Raw genomic sequence first — 19183 nt, 5'->3', positions numbered from 1 at the left:
TTGTTTGTTTGTTTTTGTTGTTTGTTTGTTGTTTCAATCATTAACCTAGGAAGGAGAAAGGGAAATTCTTGGAGTGGATGCTTAGCACTGCTTTGTACTGTTAATTCAGGGAACTCTGCAGTAGGAAACTAGTTCATTCATTGTCAGGTGGAATCAAATGTATAGAATCAAAATTTTGGTTTAGTAAAGTGTGCGTGTGTGTGTGTGCACATGCATAGATGTGTTAAACTGGATTTACATTTGTTTTGCTGTTGTTGGCAGGTGAGACAACATGTTCCTTGGGTAGATGCATGCTGCTTGCTTTTCAAAATCTCACTGAGGGTTATTGAAGACCATACATGTTTATTCCTCAGAATCGTTCATAAGCTTCTGTTACTTTTGATGCACACCATCATCGTAGGGAGAATTCCAATTATGAGGCTACCAATGACTGATTTTCCTGATAAGTCAAATTCAGAAGTGAATCATGTCAATATAATTCATTTCCCAAATGCAGTGATTTTTTTTTTTTAAAGGAGAATTGAGTATTGATCTTCAAGACTTGAGTTAACACTTCGTGTTTCATTAGGAACTTCTGATTGCATTCCTGCTTCTACCTCATTGTCCTGCAAAGCAAATTGAGCCTCCCCAAGGGTTATGTTTTCTCATTTCGTATAGTTCTACTTAGACAAGGGAAATCTGGATGAGGCAATATCATGAATCATTCAAAGAATATTTATTGAGCTATTTCTATGTGCCAAACACTTTTTCTGGCACATGGGGGCCTGTCAGTGAACAAAACAATGATCCGTGCCTTCAGGAAATTCACGTTCTGGCCAATATTGTTATGTATTGAGCACTATTATAAAAGCTCTTTGTGGGCACAATTCTATTTGATTCTAACAATAGCTCCTTCCTGTTCTTGTGATATATATGTGTAGGAATATTCATACATATATACACAAAAACAAACAACATATGTATAAAAGAGGTCTATACTCCTTTATTCGTCCAAGTCAAAAACTTAAAAAAATCTCTGACAGATTTTTTGGTATGCTTGCTACAAACTCAGGCAGCAGAACTGACTGGGGGCTATTTGTAGTCATAATGCATCCCATTACTGTGACTGTTCACTTATTTCTCAGCAGAAATGTTAATGTGTTGGATTACAGGGTGCTGCCACCACTCTGCTGAGGGTTTCACTTCCTATAGTTTATCTACCTTCATACATTTCTAAATGTGAGAACTTCTCAGTGCCAAAACACATCTGGCCTCTGGAGTTTGAATAGGAGCTTCTTGACCACATTATCTTTTTCTTTCTTTCTTTCTTTCTTTCTTTTTTTTTTTGGTACATGCAGAAATTGAGACTCAGATGGATTAATAAAGCAAACAAAGATCACAGAGCTAGAAAATGACCTGAATCTGAATCAGGTTAGGGATTCCCAAGGCCATATTTTTACCCACCGTATCCTGTTACATCATAGTGACTAGCTACCATGTATTTAAACTATAATTTGCACTTAAGAATTATTGAATATAGAATGCAGAGTCCTTAAATTCTTACTTTCTGGATATTCAAAACTTCTTTAGCCAGCCCTGAGGCAAGGTGTTTTTATACCATATGAAATTTGGGCCATACAATACGTGCATACATACATAATTGATGGATATTTTCTGCCTGTTTCTGTTAGTTAACTCTAAGGAGGTATATCGCACTGATGGTGTCTTGTGTAATATAAACAAACTTGCTATGCCCAGAAGAACTTTCCATTTTTATCTAAACAGAAAAAGTAATTAAATTGGGGTTTGTTTTAGGCTCAGAATCTAATGACTAATTTTACCTCCATTCTTTAAATGTAACAACAGAGAGAGAGGCAAACCACGAGGCATTTATCATCCTTCTGCAACTTAGGAATACTTGAGAAATTCATGCTTCTGTGAATGACAGAAGTGTTGCTAGTGAACCTTCGGATTCTGAAATGGCCAACATGCTCCTGATTCTTTACAACTGTTTTTATGAATTAGCTGTTTCCCCTCTGTCTGCCATGGCCAATTCCCAAACGATCGTTAAATCTCAGTTAAGCTTATTTTCTGAAGGACTTTTTCCGCAAACATTTCCAATCATATACATTTACCTTTAAAGAAAATTGGTCCTGAATTATTACAGCTTAGCCTTTGAGGATCTTGGATTGTAGCAAAGCTCCGAATGCATTTCAGGTGACTGCTTCAGATTAGGAGTCAGACCGAGTGTGGGGATGACCTGTATCGGGGTGCCCACCGGTGCTTTACAGTGTTTTATCTCTGTGCACGCTCTTCCACATCTGACACTAAACCACTTCATCGCTGAGCTTCTCCCCAGGAACTGGCTGAGAAGCATTAGTTACTTATGAGCTTACCTGCTCTTTAAAAGGCCCTCCTGCGAGTCACCATGGTGGGAGCCTCGGGCCCGGCAGACTGAGTTCAAGCTCTGGGGCAGAGCCAGTTTTTGAGTGATGGGCTCTTCAGAGCTTCACATATACTCTTACATCCTCCATTGTCTGTTTTTACTATTTTTGGTAGGCAGCTGGATGCAGAGAAAGAACTAAGCCTCGAAAGATGGCCTCTGCAGTGGTTTGAATTCTGGATTTGCCACTTTCTGAATGTTAACCCTGGGAAAGTTACTAAAGCTCTTCAAGGGTTATCCAAGAAAGATAAATATGAGTAAATAAGAATAAATAAAATAATGTATCCATAGTGCCTGCACATGGCAATCGTAGCCATGATTGTATCCTTAACTCTGTGTATGTGCGCGTGCACGTGCAGTTGGCGTGATGGACAAATTGACAGTTACATAGAAGGGTGCGGAAATCTGGGAGCCTAAAAAAGGTCCTTTCAATCAGCCCAGGTTGCTTAGGATGGAGGTGATGTTTGACATTTCGGTGTGTCTTGCAGGGTACCTGTCACTTAGCCTGGTGGCGTGGGGTGGGATGGGATGGGATGTCAGGTGGCCCTGCTGGAAAGAAAGGCTTATGCCTTTGGGGATAGGGTGGGATGACTGAGGTGCCCCTCGATCAGAAGCAGCATAAGCCTGTGTATTTCCCATTGAATTCAAACAAAGTTGAAATTTCTGTTCTTAGCCTTCTCTGCCTCATTCTGTCTAAAATATAACTGCCCCCCTCTGAGACTTCATAGCCTTTGAGTATACTTTATTTCCCTCCTTCCTCATGATCTCTATCTCACGTACTCCGTGCTGTATCTTGTTTATGATTTGTCTCCTACTAGAATGTAAGTTCTACAAAGAAAAGGATTTTGTCTCCTCTGTTCTTCACCGCATGATTCCTCAGGACCTAGAACGCTGCCTGCACAGAGGAAGAGCTAGTAAATATTTTGCATGAATAAATGAATGACTATTTCACCTAAATAATGCAGGAATTTATAAAATAAAATAAACCCAATCAGCTTTAATACAAATAGCATTTTTCAGTCAAGGGGACAATACATGGCTGTCATGTTCTCCCTTTCTGTTGGTGTTTTAGAGACCAGCTGGGTAGTTTAAACAGTTTATATACATTGATTTTAAAAGTCTTTTTTTGTGTGTGGTTACAATAGTGACAATTTAATTTATTTTTATTTTTATTTTTTATATGTACAGATATCCTTGACTCCATGTTTGCCTTAAGTTTTGTAGCAGAAAAATTTCTGGTAGCGCATCCATAAGCTTAGTGGGCTAACGTATTAAAAAGTGGTTTCTTAAAAAGTTAAAGAGAAGAAGTAATAGACCTTCGTTCAACTGTAAATGCTTAAATAAATAAAGTCCCAGAGACTGGCTCCAGGAACTCATTCCCACTCCCGTCTCCTCCCTCCAATACCCCCTTCCCCCCCAATTCTGTAGATACTGAAATCACAAAAATCCAGGATGCTCAAGTACCTTATATAAAACGACACAGCATCTTAGGCCCACCTGTGGTGGGCGGGGCGGGGCGGGGCGGAGCGGAACCTCCCCTGTGCCTTTGCTTCTGCCAGATTTTGCTCCCTGCACTCGCCTCCGGAGCGTCTCCCACCGAGGTAGGCGTGGGCCGCACCCCTTGGCTCCCACCTCCCCGTTCCTCTAGGAGGTGTGAGCGCTGCCCCTGGGGGGTCTTCCGGCCCCTCGGGTCGCGGATGCTGCCTCCACCGACGCCGCCGCCGCCGGACGGGCAGCAGCTCGCATTTGGCCACGGGCCCTGCGCCCTCGGCCTGGGAACAGGGGCGGTTAGCCCGCGCCGCCTCCGCGCCCCCAGCACGCGCGCCCGCGCCGCCCCCGCCGCAGCTGGGCTCCGAGGGCTCGGAATAAGCGCTCAGTGACTGACCCTGCAAGTAAAACAGCAAACAAACAAACAAACAAACAAACAAACGCGGAACCTCCCGCGGGAAGTGGAACCAGCTGGAGGAGGGCTGGCTGTAGCTCACAATGTAAGTACTTAACCAAAGAGAGAACCAAACTCAAGTGCAAGTTATTAGGTGATACGGAGCTTTGTAATCCTTTCTCCTCTGAATTCAGTTTATTTATTCAGGACCGACTCTGTGCCAAGCACTGCGCCCAGTCCTTGAGATACAAGGATGGATAAGTCACTGTCCGTCTTTCAAAGAGTTTTTAGTTTTTTGATGGAGATTACTCTTCTCATATTGTAGTTCAAGCATTCCCACTCCCACATCCTGGCTCTATTTCTTCCTTCCTTTTTTTTTAATTTCTGTTTTTTAATTGAAGACTAGTCAGTTACAATGTGTCGATTTCTGGTGTGCAGCATACTGTTTCAGTAATACATATAGATACATATACTTATTTTCATATTCTTTTTCATTATAGGTTCCTACAAACTACAAAATATAGTTCCCTGTGCTATATAGAAGAATTTTTTTATCTGTTTTATATAAAGTAGTTAATATTTGCAATTCTCAAACCCCCAATTTATCCCTTCCCATCCCCTTTCCCCTGGTAACTCTTAGTTTGTTTACTATGTCTGTGAGTCTGTTTCTGTTTTGTAGTTCATTAGTGTCTTTTTTCTTTCTCTCTTTTTTTTTTTAGAGATTCCATATATGAGTGATATCACATGTTATTTTTCTTTCTCTTTATCTGGCTTGCTTCACTTAGAAAGACTATCTCCGGGTCCATCCATGTTGTTGCAAATGGTATTATTTATTATTTTATATGGCTGAGTAGTATTCCATTGTATAAATATACCACAACTTCTTTATCCAGTAATCTGTCAATGGACATTTAGGTTGTTTTTGTGTCTTGGCTATTGTATATAGTGCTGCTATGAACATTGGGGTGCATGTATCTTTTCGAATTTGAGTTCCCTCTGGGTGCATACCCAGGAGTGGGATTGCTGGATCATATGGTAAGTCTGTTTTTAGTTTCCACTCAGTTTTCCATAATGGCTGCACCAGACTGCATTCCCACCGTGTAGGAGGGTTCCCTTTCTCCACACCCTCTCCAGCATTTATTGTTTGTGGACTTTTTAATGATGGCCATTCTGACTGGTGTGAGGTGATACCTCTTTGTGGTTTTGATTTGCATTTCTCTGATAATTAGTGATATTGAGCATTTTTTCGTGTGCCTGTTGGCCACATGTCTTTGTTGGAGAATTGCTTGTTTAGGTCTTCTGCCCATTTTTGGATTGGGTTGTTAGTTGATGAAGGCTACGGAGTCCTGTCTGTGGAGGCTGTCCCCCTTTCCGGTGGCATGAAGCAATCCTGGGTGGGGATCCCATTATCTTCCAATACATCTGCAAACTTTTGTTTGTGCTTCTGTTACAAACTGGACCAAAAAAGTCTTTCTGAAAAACACATACCAACCAACCAGACTCCTCTCCTGTCTCTAGTTGTCTGTGGAACAAAGTGGTTCCAAATCTGTTCATAAACACGTAAGTACTTAGCATTCCACATTATCCGGGACCTCCAGTGTTGACTTTCTCTGCCAATTCGGGAAGAGAATAAGATGGTACATGGGACTTTCACTCTATATGTTTATTTGTTCTGGTCTTAGAAAGAAAAGGAAAACCCATGGCGGTCTTCATACATGAATCTGTAACTGAGACAGAAATCTTGTCCTTGGGATGAAATGTGCACGGACTCTCTAGGGTGGACTGCTTGATGCCATCATGAGAGCCCTTGGCTGGGAGTCAGGAGGGTGATTAGTTAAGTCACTCCATAAATATTTATTGAGCACCTACTACCTGCTAAATGTGGTTACCAATGGATCCTCAGCTCTGAGCAAACACAGATCCATGCCCTCTGTCGTAATGGGCTAATAGGGGGAGACAGATGTTACAAAAATACTAACCAGAACACCTGTCATGTTAACACCGAGATAAGCACTCTGAAGTGAAGGAATATGGTTCTTTGGAAACACCTACAGAGGAAGCTAGTCTCTTTGGTGGGATGATGTATCTTCTCTAAAGAAATCACTTTGTGAGCTGAGATGCTATTCCACGTGAACTAGCGCATAGGGATGGAAAGAGGCAGCATTCCCAGAAGAGGTCATAGCATTATGCACATGGCTATTTAAGAAGCTGAGAGAGGGTCAGGGTAATTGGAAGACAGAGAACTAGGGTTGGGATTTTTTGAATCAGGTAGAAGGATGGGCAAGGATCTCTTGGAGATTTGATTCCTTCTTTTCGCCTCTGCTATAAAGTAGCTGGAAGAGAAAGTTACACGGCCTCTCCGGGGTGCAGTTTCCTCACTTATAATTGTATAGTGGATTATGAAATTATATTTAAGATACAAATCCCTGTGGAACAGGCAAAGAAAGCAATATAAAAAAAATGTGCGACATCTATCAGTTTTTGGCCCGAGTTCCTTTAGCTCTTGTTCTGTGGTTCTGTGGTCCACTGTTCCTCATACTGCTTTATTTTGGGAAAAAACAGTTTGCTTTCCAGGTGGTCAGAGATCTATACTAAATCCTCTTTCTTACATAAACTCCTCTGCTCTCTTTCCTCCCTTTTCCCCTCCTACCTGGGTTTCTGAGCAGTTCCTTATTTGGATATATCTCTCTCGATGGTGATACCACATCTATTTATAATTCTCTCCCTCCAAGGCACTGACTCATTTTCTTTCTTTAAATTTGACCTTCTAACCTTCCCTCTTCCCTGTAACTTGGAAATGGTTTGGGTGGTGCTTAGTATGAAGGACACGGGATGCCAAATAATTACTCTATATTACAGTTTACGGTGTCAGCGGCTGGTGAGAAAATTGCACTTGACATGCCATTATTTTTGCTGGCCGTTTGCATGTTAAGAGCGCTGGGCTACGCAGCCACAGCCAAATTGTATCTTCGGCCTTGCGAGAACAATTCACTGTCAATTTTCTGAGGCTTCTGCCTACTCAGACAGAGCCTATGCACCAATAATTTGGCAGGAATGCAAGTCAGCATCGCATGTCTCAATCTGGCTGAACAACAAGGGTTGCCTGCCTCTTGCCCAGTGTCCCAACTGTTAGAAATCTTTTGATGCTGACATAAAGAAATGAAATAATATTAGCCATATAGGTCAGCAGAAACTCTCAACATACATACACATGCACACACACTCACATGCACACAGTCTATTAGCTTACTTTGTACATGAGTAAAATCCTGAGTCATCTCCTAATTCTTTCTGTTGGTGGCCCCAAGATTCTCACTCAGTTTCTTTCCACCTCTACTATGAAGGTAGCTGGAGGAAAAAGTAATACAGCCTCTCTTGGGCGCGGGCAAATTGTATCTCCGTTCCTTACCAAGAGGCCAGGTGAGAGTGTGGATAATCTATTTATCTCTTTAGATTCCTGGAAAAATTCCTACAGACTTCTTACAGGAAAAACCCTGTGCACTTTGTCAGTCCTCTGTAAGGGTCATCTCATCGAAGCAGGTACTTTTCCCACTTGAAGCAAAATGATAGTAGTCAAGTGTTTGTGGGTGAAAAGCCAGATTATGTAACCCTACTTTATGAATAAAACAAACAAACAGAGAATTGATTCCTGTCACAAATACGAAGCCAAAGCTCAGAGGGAAGGATTAGGCAAACATAGAGCCTGCACGACGAGGGAGGCTTTCCCTACTCACAGAGTAGTATGAATCATCAAAAAGTGACCAAGATTTAGAACATGGGAACATGATCACAACTGAATAAATGCCAGAAGCAAGATATAAAACGTGTACAAAATATAATGTAAAAATGCATGTGTGATATGAACAGAGTACCTGGCACATACCTATTAAGATATGTTTGTGGACATAAAAAAATACGTGTAATAAAACGTTAACAAAAGGATGACTCTGGTCATCCTTATTCAGCAATTTCACATTCTGCTTTTACTCCCCCCCCAACCCGCCCCTCCCCACAGAGTCAAAACTCTTGATTTTAAAAATTAATATAAGGAGAATCCTAATTATATATATAACCACTATATGGATTTTGATATAAAGATTTCCCCAATTGAAAACAACATACATTATAAAAGCCCCAAATATATGATTCTATCTAATAAATAAATGATAATCATGTAACCTGCATTGAAAACAAAATAGTTAATTCCTGGCATTAATTCATGCTAATAACTCTACTACAAATCAGAAAAGGGAAAAAATACCAGTATATTCAAATTTTTTTCTAATACATGTGATTGGATTATTTTTTTTCCTATGTTATAATTTTCCGCATTCAATTTTCTAGGCTATGCTTTTATTACATTATAAAACATAATAAAGTGAGAGAAAAATAAATGACAATGTTATATTCAATTTTTAAAAAAAACCAGGACCAGGTATTCCTAGCAAATTCTTGGGAATCATTCAATGTGAAACTCATTTGGTAAATAGAATCTTTTTTTTTTTTTTTTTAAACCACACCTGTGTTAAAGCTTTGGACGACCCATCTCATCAGTTAGTAAATTAAAGTGCCAGCATTATTTAATCATTTCTATGAAACTATGAAGAGAGGAAGAACAGCCATAGCCTTGCTGTACTGCTAAATGTGCGTTAAATGACTTTCACTGCCATGGAATAGATGACAGATTATCCAGAAAGGAAGATTTTATATTTGGCCTTGAAATGGGAAACAACTATCTGGAGTCTTCAAGTAATGCAGTCAGCCTGCATGTTGCTTGTAACCATGCAATAAGTAAGAATAGCCTGCAGAAGTTGTTTAAGGTATTACGTTGTTTAAGAAAGATGAAGGTGTTGCAGCATTTACAGGATGTCGTTTGGCCTGGCCAGACATATTTTCTACGTAGCACTTCCTTCAGTATTTCAGCATTTTTCATCTGTACATATTATTTCTGTTATAGTTAAATTCACCCCCCTAAACACACACACACACTCTCGCCCCTTGGCATAATTTAGTTATGTGTATAGTCCTGTTCCTAACGAAGTCTTTAAATATTTTGATGTATAGTAAAAACAACGTTGTCAATATTCAAAGATCTGAATATTTCACTAGAATGTGTGCATATTTTCTTATCAGCACCAGCTACCCCACCTCACATTTCAAAACTTTTTAGATGTTATATCTAAAAAGAGAAGTAAAATACACTTCATTCTTATTAATCAAAGCGGGATTCTGCAGACCACCGGCAGCAGCATTACCTGAGAGCTAGTTAGAAATGCAGAATTTCATTCTTGCTGAATCAGAATCTGCATTTTCACAATACCCCCAGGCAATTCCTGTGCATATTAAAGCATTAAAATAAAAACCCATATTTTTAAAGAAATCAGTCCATCCCGGGATTGTGCGAATCAGGCTTTTGGCTTTCTGTATCTAGTCTGAGTAACTTTTGAGTACCACTCAGTTAAACAAAAGGGCCCTGGGGCTGGTGTTTGGAAGAACCCCAGGCAAGGTTCTGGGTGGAAGCTGCTGCTTATCTCATTTGACCTCTGCGGGGCAGGTGCTGGACACAGGAGGCTGCCACATGAGTTTGCGGATGGGACCTCCTTGTACTGCAGGTGATGGCAGGGGGAGGCAGCTGTCTGTGGGCCCCCCAAGCTCGATTAGCTAACAGGAACTGCTTCCTGCTCAGATCCACAGACTGCTCTTTTTTTCTTGTATGTATTTACCACAACGTGGCAGATGTGCTCTGAAATCTGCAGAGCATCAAATGTCACTGGGCTTCCGCGGGAGACAATAGCGGAATCCAAATGAGCCTGGTCAGAAAGGCTGAGGAATATTGTGGGAACAGCGGGGAATAAAACACTGGATGCATATTTCTATTTCTCTCTAATCCTAAAAAAAATAACCCAGCTATGTTGCCTAGGTTTTTTTTGTTTTTTTGTTTTTTTTTTTTTTTTTGCTATGAATATATATTGGAGACTGTGAACTTGGTGGCATGGCAGAGGCATTAAAGTGGAGAAGAAAAGGAGGTTTAACGTAACCAAAATAAACTGAGAATATCTATTAAATGTTTACTACATGGTAGACACTTTATAAAGCTTCCTTGTTCAATCCTCACGGTAATCCCTTGATGAAGGTACCAGCAGCCCCATTGCCAGACCTGGAGAGAGTCACTGAAGGGAAAAGTTACTTGCATTAGAGTTTACAAGGTTAGACAAATAGTGAGTAAGTGATCAAGCCAGGAGTCAAACCTGGGCCTGGTGCTCTCAGAACTTGTTCCTGTCATCTTGGCAATGCATGGTCCCAGGTGAACCCATTGTGGGAGGAGGTCAGTGCTCTGGGCTGCCACCCCAATTTGCAGATGAGAAAAGTGAGGCTCACTGAAGTTAACCAAGGTGTGGTCTCATGACTAGATGTAAAAGTTTTAATAAGATGTAAGGAGACATTTAGAGGTGTCTGTCTCATTGCAAAGCCACTACATCTTTTTCTTTGCATATATCTCTCTATGCTTTGCTAGTCAGAGACAGAGGTGGATATGAACCCCTTGAGAGAAGAAAAAATGTCCTTGAGGTTTATACATGTGGTGACTCTGTTTTATTTCCTTTACAGGGAGATGAAACTGCCACAGCCTGGGCCTGGGGAGATTTGTGGGTTATTCTCCAAATGTCGCAGCTAGCCCCATATCTGTCTTTTTGTCTCTATCATTTGCAAATATACATTTAAGATGACGATGATGATAGAGTTAAGAGAAAAATGATGAAGGAATAGTAGGCAGAGAGGAATATTTTATTGAGCATCTCAGGCATCTTGCTCTGTGCGTTAAATATATTTGTAGATGTTACTGTCTCCATTTTGCAGGTAAGAAAATTGAGACAGTGGGACTAAAGTGACTTCTCATTGGTTAGGTGATGGCAGTGAAATGATTCTAGCTTTTTCCTGAGTTGGGCAGAGTTCTTAATGACTCCAGAGCTATTGCATTAAGTTCCCTGGAAGCTTTGGCCACAACTGGGCAATTTTGTGAGTTTCTTTTAAACTGAGAATGGCCAGAACAGTAGTAGGAAGAGCAGAATGTTTGAATGGAATGGAAAAGAAAATCTTGTACACATAGACAGGAGCGAAAAGAAGACAGAAAGCTTGTACCCTGCAGTTTCTTGAACTAATTGTGTTAATGCTGAATAATTTAGTAACAACTCCCTGTACACTTGGAAACTGAGCTGGTGGACATTATTGCAGAGGCTCCAGAGGTGGGATCTGTAATTTACTTAGCTGTCTTCAGTGACTTCCCCGGTGCCTTTTGCGACGCCAAGAATCTTTTTTCCAAATGGATATGTGCTTCTCTGTTTCATCTCTTCCTTGCCAGCTCTTATAATGGTGACCTTCCTCTGGACAGATCCGGTCATGTCCTTTGCTACTGGCGCACGCTGGCCACTGAGAATAACCCCCTCGTGCCTTGAGCAGATTCTACGAGGAAAAACGACCAAACCCTGTAACTCCTCGAAGCAAGCCGGGCTCCCTGGCCACTCAAAGGCTTTATTTAGAATGTGGCAGGCTTATTTATAGTAGCGTTTTCTTTGCTTTTATTTTTTATGTGCTCCTGGGAACCCAAAAGTATAAATGAATTTCTCATTGCAGTTTGCCTTTCGTCACGCTCGCGCATGTGTGCTTGCATGTTGTGAGTGTGTGTGTGTGCGTGCGTAGGCCTGTGTTCTATTATTTTTCACTTCGAGCAGCGTTGCTCTGGCAGAGCTCATCCTCTGAATATGACCCTGACTTTGCTGGGACATTTGTAATCAGCCCTGGTAGGTGTTTTCAGGAATCATTAGACATTGGCGATGGTTGGTTCTATTGATCACGGCCACTGCTCCTCTCCTCTTCTGCTTTTCCTGCCATTAGACTCAAGCTGTAAAGGTCTCAGGTTTTTTTTTTTTTTTATAGCTGAAACCAAATTCCACATCCAAACTAAACTATGAGGAATGCATTTCAATGTTCCCAGTTACTCCTCCATCCCACGCTGGGAAGAAAGGTGCGAGTTGCAGCTGAAAGACCGAACAAGAAACGTGGAGACACAGCCAGCCCAACACACAAGTACCCAAACATGGAAGGAGGTGATGAGACAGGGTCAAAGAGACAGCAGGCCTAGGGCCAAGCAGCAGGTGGACAGCAGGACAGGAATCCTCAGGTACCGGGACTCGCGTTGCTATCACGACACAAGGGAGAAAATGTATAGAAAGTGAGTGGCTTTTACAGAAACGCAGAATTTAGGTAACAGAGAATCAGAAACAATGAGAAAAAAAGTGAAGTTGGGTGAAGGTGAGAAGTGAGACGGGGGGAAGTAGGGCAGGTGAGACAGAGGGGGAGAGAGCACACGTGTGGAGAGAAGCCACACGGGGAGGATTCGGGGTCCAGTAAGTGACCTTCACTAGGCCCCAACTGGTTTCTTTTTGCCCCTGCACAGATGGGCTTGTGCATACTTTTATGGCATTTCTAGTCACACAGGACTGTTTTTTGTTGTTGTTATTTTGTTTTTTTAAGAAGTGCATTTCGATTCTGACACGTGGCGTTTGCTGAGTACCTGTGGCTGATGGGACTGGGCAGGAAGTCAGAACGAGCTGAGTGAACCAACAACCATCATGATCTTTCTTCTGTACTTCTCCAGAGACACAATTTTGGCTTTTAAAGCTATATACTGTCTAGCAATTGATTGTAGAAACTAAATCATGGCCATTTAACCTCAAGTCAGTTATGGAGCATAAGAATTTAATAATGAATATTGGAGTGAAATCATCACATCATTCCTACTTAGAGATCAGGGCGCTAGTTTACAAAAGAAGTGGGAAAGGATTATGGATAAACCTCTGGACCATTTATGTCTTCTAAAACTCTGAGAATATGGAATGGGCTTTTGAAACATTGGAATTAAAAAAAAACAACATTTTATTGGAGTGTGTATTTCCAGTATAGAAACAATTTAACTTTTGCAGCTAATTTTAAATAATCTAAAATGGCCATAGAGGCTAAGGTGGTTTTCTACTTTTGCACTTTTACCAATATATTTGAATAAATATATGTTTTAATGGCTTAAGAAAGGGTAGGCAAGTTGGCAGTTGAAGGATATGCATGGTAGGACCAGGGGGAAATAACACTTCCCAAGTGCCTAGTGCCTTCCAGGATGTACAGAATCTTACACAGCCGTCATGTGAACCCTGTGAAACAGGGCTGTTACCATCACCTTCATGCCCGCTTAGCTGAAGAAGAAACAGGTTCGGAGAAACTGGATGGCCAAAGAAAATGGGGAATGGGGAATAGAACGCAGAACCAGCTGGTTCAGAAACCTAGGCTTCTTTCTGCCTCCGTCGCGCTGCTCCCTCTCTGTCACTTTATTTGGTTCTTCCCTGTTTCCTTGCACATGGATATGTTCTTACGGAGTATAGGGAAAGTTCTGACCTCTACACAACACAATTTGTTCTTCTGAGTATTTCTCTTGATCATCCCAGCAACCCAGCCTATTAGGGCAACTGGGATGGTGTTTCTAATGATCACACTGGCTGCGCAAGGTCCTTTGAGAGGTCTGTGCCGTGGTCACTCCTCTCCATCAGGACGTGTGTTGAGATGACCACTGCAGTTCCATGCTGCGCCACAGAGCACATCTCTTAAGACTCAGACTCTTAAATCTTACAGCATGCCATGGCTGGGAGTTGGCAAAGGCCTGGATGAAGTTACCCTGTCAGGTCACCGTCCAGTCACGCGGTTCATGTGGTCTCTCTTAAATCCAAGGACTACAGTACTTCCCTGCGTACAGTGTCAAATGCAGACTAAGAACTTGGATTCCTAATAGTCATCCTCCCAGGGATGTTACTGAATGAGGCTTGCAGAAGCCTGTGCTGCCTTGTGAACGCTTAGCTTCACATTATTTAAGATTGGGTTCCTTAGTGCAGACTAGCACCCCAAGTTCTGGAGGATGCGTAGTCCAGGCTAGGAAGCCACAAATCCAAAAATGTTAGAGGATTCTTTTGTTAATGTTTGAGGAAGGCTGTTGCAGTCGAATCTTTAGGAATATATTCACCAGGCCTGTCTCACTTGGCACTTCAAGCTCTAGGGTACAATTTCATCCCGTGACCTGGCAGAGAAGCTTTGTTAAATTTACAAGGAAAGTCAGCGCGCCTGGCAACTGTTCCCCGAGAGGCGGTAAGGAAGGAGAAGTCTGTGTCTGAAGTCTCCTCTCTCCTGAGAGATCTTTTGAGGTAGCTTAAGAAAGGATTCCCACTTTGGATTTGGACACTTTGGAGGGTCTTTGCAAATGCAAAATCCTCTGATTCTGCTACTCTCTAAGCACCACACGTTTCTGGCTTTTTCCTTTGAATTTAATAAAAATGTCCGCACAAGGAAAACTTTTCTAACCCGTCAGGTCAGAGGTTGAGTTAAGTTTTCTTTCCACCTCCCCTGAAAGCTAAACATTAATGTGGCTGGATGCAGATTTTCGTTTGAACCTTCTTCCTCCTAAAGGACTTGTGTTTTCTGTTTTACAGCTTGTGATTGCAGGCATATTGTTTCACCCAAACCAGCTTTTTAGGGAGCATGGATTTGGGTTTGCGGCTCTCGGAGGGAAACTGCTTCGTATGAACATAGAGACGCATTTAACACAAAATTAGGAACTGATGTTTAGTACACATTTCTGAAACCATTAAGAAATTTTCAACACAATTTCTGTCTTCTGTTGTTATAACCACAGTGGCTAGCCTATTTTTCTCCTCTATTTATCCCCTGAGATGAAGAGTTTGTACCGTTCACCTTACCCTCCATCACCTCCATTGACCTCTGTTGGTCAAAAGTACAGGCTCGTTTAAATGAGAACCATGGTAGCTCAGAGTCCTGTGGTAAGGAGTTCCTCTCTAATGTCAGACCAAGCTGAGTTTCACATCCTGTCATGACAGCCACACAGCTTTGTGACCTTGTGTGTCCTTTAATCTTGTTAAGCTTCAGTTTCCTCATCTAGAAAATTAACTTGTAGGATTTTTTTTCCCCTTAGGATTCCCCAGGCAATGTGATAGCTTTATTCACTAGAGGAGACTAAATAGAATGGTATTTATGACTATTTTAAGCATCCACATCTTGACCTTTTTTTTTTGGTCATTAATTAAAGCCTTTTCTGATTGTCACTACCTAGAAGTTGTGAGGTCCCCACATTCCTTGGCCACACGTCCCTCATCCAGGCTTCTAGGGCCCTCTGAGCTCCAACATTCTGTTTCTCAGTAATTCTGGGTCATCTAAATGGATGTAACACCGAGCTTGAGGAAGGAATAAATCTCATGGAGTAGAAGGGGCAGTGCTTCTGTAACACAAGTGCTTTGTCTTCTGAAGGCAGGGATGAAAGTATATGCTTCACTGTGACTTCCAATGTTCAGGGAGAAGAAAAGTCAGAGTGAAATGATGGAGTTCCTTATGGATAGGCAGACATTTCCAATGCGTCAAGATGTTACAGAACAAACAAAATAATTACTTTTAAGATAAAGGGAGGATGGGCTTGGAGGTGTTTACCAGCTTTCAACTTCCACCACTCAGGGACCCACATGATGAGTCAGTGATGTGGAACATGGTGGTGCTGAGTTCCGCCTTGCTGCAGACCCTCAGGTGAACGCTGGTCAAGGGGACTGCTTTCTTTTGAGCTGTGTGTGAGTAAAAATGATTCCCTGAAAAAAAAAATACAATCAGGCATTACAAAGTGTTCTTGGCATACAAGTATAGAATTGCCATCATCATAATGTGAACTACGATGAAATATCAAATCTATGACACCTGGTATGGAGATTGCATAAAAAGAACAGCATTATTAGAACATACTTGATAAAAGCTATTACATTGCAATGACAGTTCTATTCAGTGGCTGTTTTTTTGTGTGTGCAAATTTTCAAAAAACATTGATCTTCAAACTCTTGAACAGGCAAGAAACGTTCTATCATTTTAGTATCTGGAATTCATTAAAATAGAAGCTAACCTTCAGTGGTACATTTTACAAATACTGAAGAGAAGGAACCTTTAGATTCATAATTACTTAAGCCTTTCACACCCCTTCCACACAAGTGTACCACCAAATCCCACACCTACACAAACAATTACACTAACTTTCTTAGTAGTGGATAATTATTATGCTAAACATTTCTGATAAGTGTGTTTTTAGATAGAGTTGTATTATCCCATAAATTCACCTCAGGTTTGGACTTTGTTTTTATAAAAATGAGGTGTTTTACAAGATGTTCATCTCTAGTCCAGACTGTCTAGGAATTACAATTTCCATTCTTTACTGCTTTCTTAAGGAAAATAGGAAATCTCATTGCTGTTAATAATAATGCCAATGACTGACATTTCAGACACTTTCTGCTATCACTGGCATAAATACTACAGCATATCTCATTTAATGCTCACCAAATCCATACGCGATACCTACTGTAATACCTTTCAGTTTGTAGACATAATCAGATCTAATGAGGCTGTACAATTTGTGTAAGGTCAGCCAGCTGAAAGTTACTGAATCAAATCTTAAACAAAAATGTATTTGCCATCAGATTTTGCCCTTTGAAACTTTTCTCATATATAACCTCCCATACAATAGTTGAAATTCTTCGGTAAAGTGTTCACATTCTGTTATTTCATCAAACATACACACATGCTCAGGACCCACGTAATGAGTCAGTGATGTGGAACATGGTGTGACACATATACAAACACAGAATTTAGAAACTAATGTGGTGGTCCGCAGATTTATTTACTTTTTATTTTCCAAATCAAATCAATTGATTAACGTGTTACTCTAAAGTACTGACAAGTTATTGGGCAAAAGTAGAGTAATGTATTTATTCAGCGGTATTTACTGTGCCAGAGCCCTTACTGAGGTGATTCAGGCAGCAGCAAGGACTCTGGATTGTTGTCAAACCCAAATTTGTGTGCACGACGTACGGTGAGGCCAGATACACCATAATGTCAGAGTCTGGAGCAGAGAAGGTTTATTGCAAGGGTGCATGCAGCATGGAAAACGCATGGTCTGCGTTCAAGAGATCTGAACTCCCCAGTGGCAATCAGGCAAGGGTTTTTTAAAGACAGTGTTAGGGGAGAAGGTCATAGGATGACCACTCAGACGGTCCACGTGATCAGCTCATGGACCTTCTGATTGGTTGGTGGTGAGGTAACGGGATGATGTTTCCTGAATCTCAGCCTTCTAGTTCCAACCAGTCTACTGCTTGTGGTCAGCATGTAGTGGCCATCCTCCATCTGGGTGAAGGTCTTAGTTTTTGTAGAACAGCTCAAAGATGTGCATCAGATTGTTACCTGCATCCCTTCCGGGAACTAGATTTCCTATGACTCTATTGTCCTAATCATTAATTGCTTGTGCCTGCTCTTTGGAACTAGGGGAAGGCCTGGGAAAAGAAAGTCTTTTTTTCTGCAAACAAGAAACGGGACATGGAAAGGCTTTTGTACCCGGGACGGCCCAACAGGGTCCTGTTCGGTCTCAGGATGACATCAGCTTTCACTTTGAAGAAATGAGGTAGAAATACTCAACAGTGGGCTATACACTCTTTAAAACAACTTTACCTATTTTTTTCCTCTAATATCTACTCATCTTAGCAACAATGTTGTTACCAGCTCACATGCGTTATCCAGATTTCACATCACCCCTGGAAAAGAATGAACAATCAACCAGCTTGAAATGGAAGGATTTCTCTCCTCTTGACTCTGTAACAGAGCACATAGCTTGAAGCTAGTGCAACTTTCTAGGCAGGAAGAGAGAGGATCACTATGTTAATCATTACTGCTGACAAGTTAAGCCTCCAGTCAAAAGCAGAATGTATAGTTTGTGTATTTACCTCAGGCTATTTGTCTCCATGGGGTAACTTTGAAAAGAAGTACTTACAGCAGGCTGATAGCCATATATATCCACACAAACACACACACACACACACACACTCTCACACACACACACAGACACACACACACACACACACACGCAATTATGCTCATGTCACCGTGGATTAACCGAATTCCAAGGCTTAAATTATCCCCCTGGACTCTGATAATCCATCTCTCCATCCTAACCCAGAAATCCCAAGTAAATCAGATGAAGTGAAAATTTCATCCAGAATGAGTTGCTGTTTGATGAACTTTAACTGTACTTATTAAGCACAGGGTGGGAGGTGGGAAATGACCTGAATGAGTTTCTCTAGACCTTTCTCCACAGGGTTGGGGGTGGTCAAAACGGCTGTTCCAGTCTAACTCTCTCTGTTTCATCTGACTCTTTTTTTTTTTTTCTTCAATTTTAGAGCTGGATATATTATTCCCCTGCACGTAAAATTTCCGTGTTTCTCCATTACCTATGTAGCTGAGTCCTGAATCCCTCCCTAGTCTCAGTCATCAGCAGTTACCATTATGTGACCTTAGGGGATCATTCAACCTTTAATGTTGAAAACATTAAATGAGTTGGTAGGACGTAGACAGCACTGCTGTATAATTATTAAATGTAACAGTAAGAATGAGAATAATTATTATTATTCACCAACAAATAACTGTTACTACTTGTATTACTACTGCTGCTGCTAAAAACACCAAGGAATTTGTCTCTACAGATATTAAGAAAAATAGTTAACTTTGATCGGCAACCTTGTGAGAAATAGAGGTCAGAGAAGTGAGAGGAGTTCGGTTAAGATGTCACCTAGAGGCTGTGTCTCTTCTCTGCACTGTGATGTCTGCTGTGTCTCTTTCCATTCAGTGTTTGGTGGATTGGGATACACAGTACATGTTTGCTAATCGAGGAATCTTTGTATCATTTTCGTTATAACTTTAAAACCATCTTACCCAAGTGGGTGCTCAATAAATACACTTTTTTTTTTCCTTCT

General features: G+C 41.2%; 1 protein-coding gene across 3 annotated transcripts in view; it reads left to right on the top strand.

Moving 5' to 3' along the window:
• Window positions 1-19183, top strand: part of CDH8 (cadherin 8) — a 313666-nt gene that overhangs the window by 16112 nt on the left and 278371 nt on the right. The gene's annotated exons all lie outside the window — the stretch shown is intronic.

The sequence above is a fragment of the Camelus ferus genome, chromosome 9 (assembly GCF_009834535.1).
Source record: "Camelus ferus isolate YT-003-E chromosome 9, BCGSAC_Cfer_1.0, whole genome shotgun sequence".
NCBI classification, from domain to species: Eukaryota; Metazoa; Chordata; class Mammalia; order Artiodactyla; family Camelidae; genus Camelus; species Camelus ferus.
The sequence above is the reverse complement of the archived record's forward strand: the minus strand, read 5'-3'. Positions and strand labels throughout refer to the sequence as shown.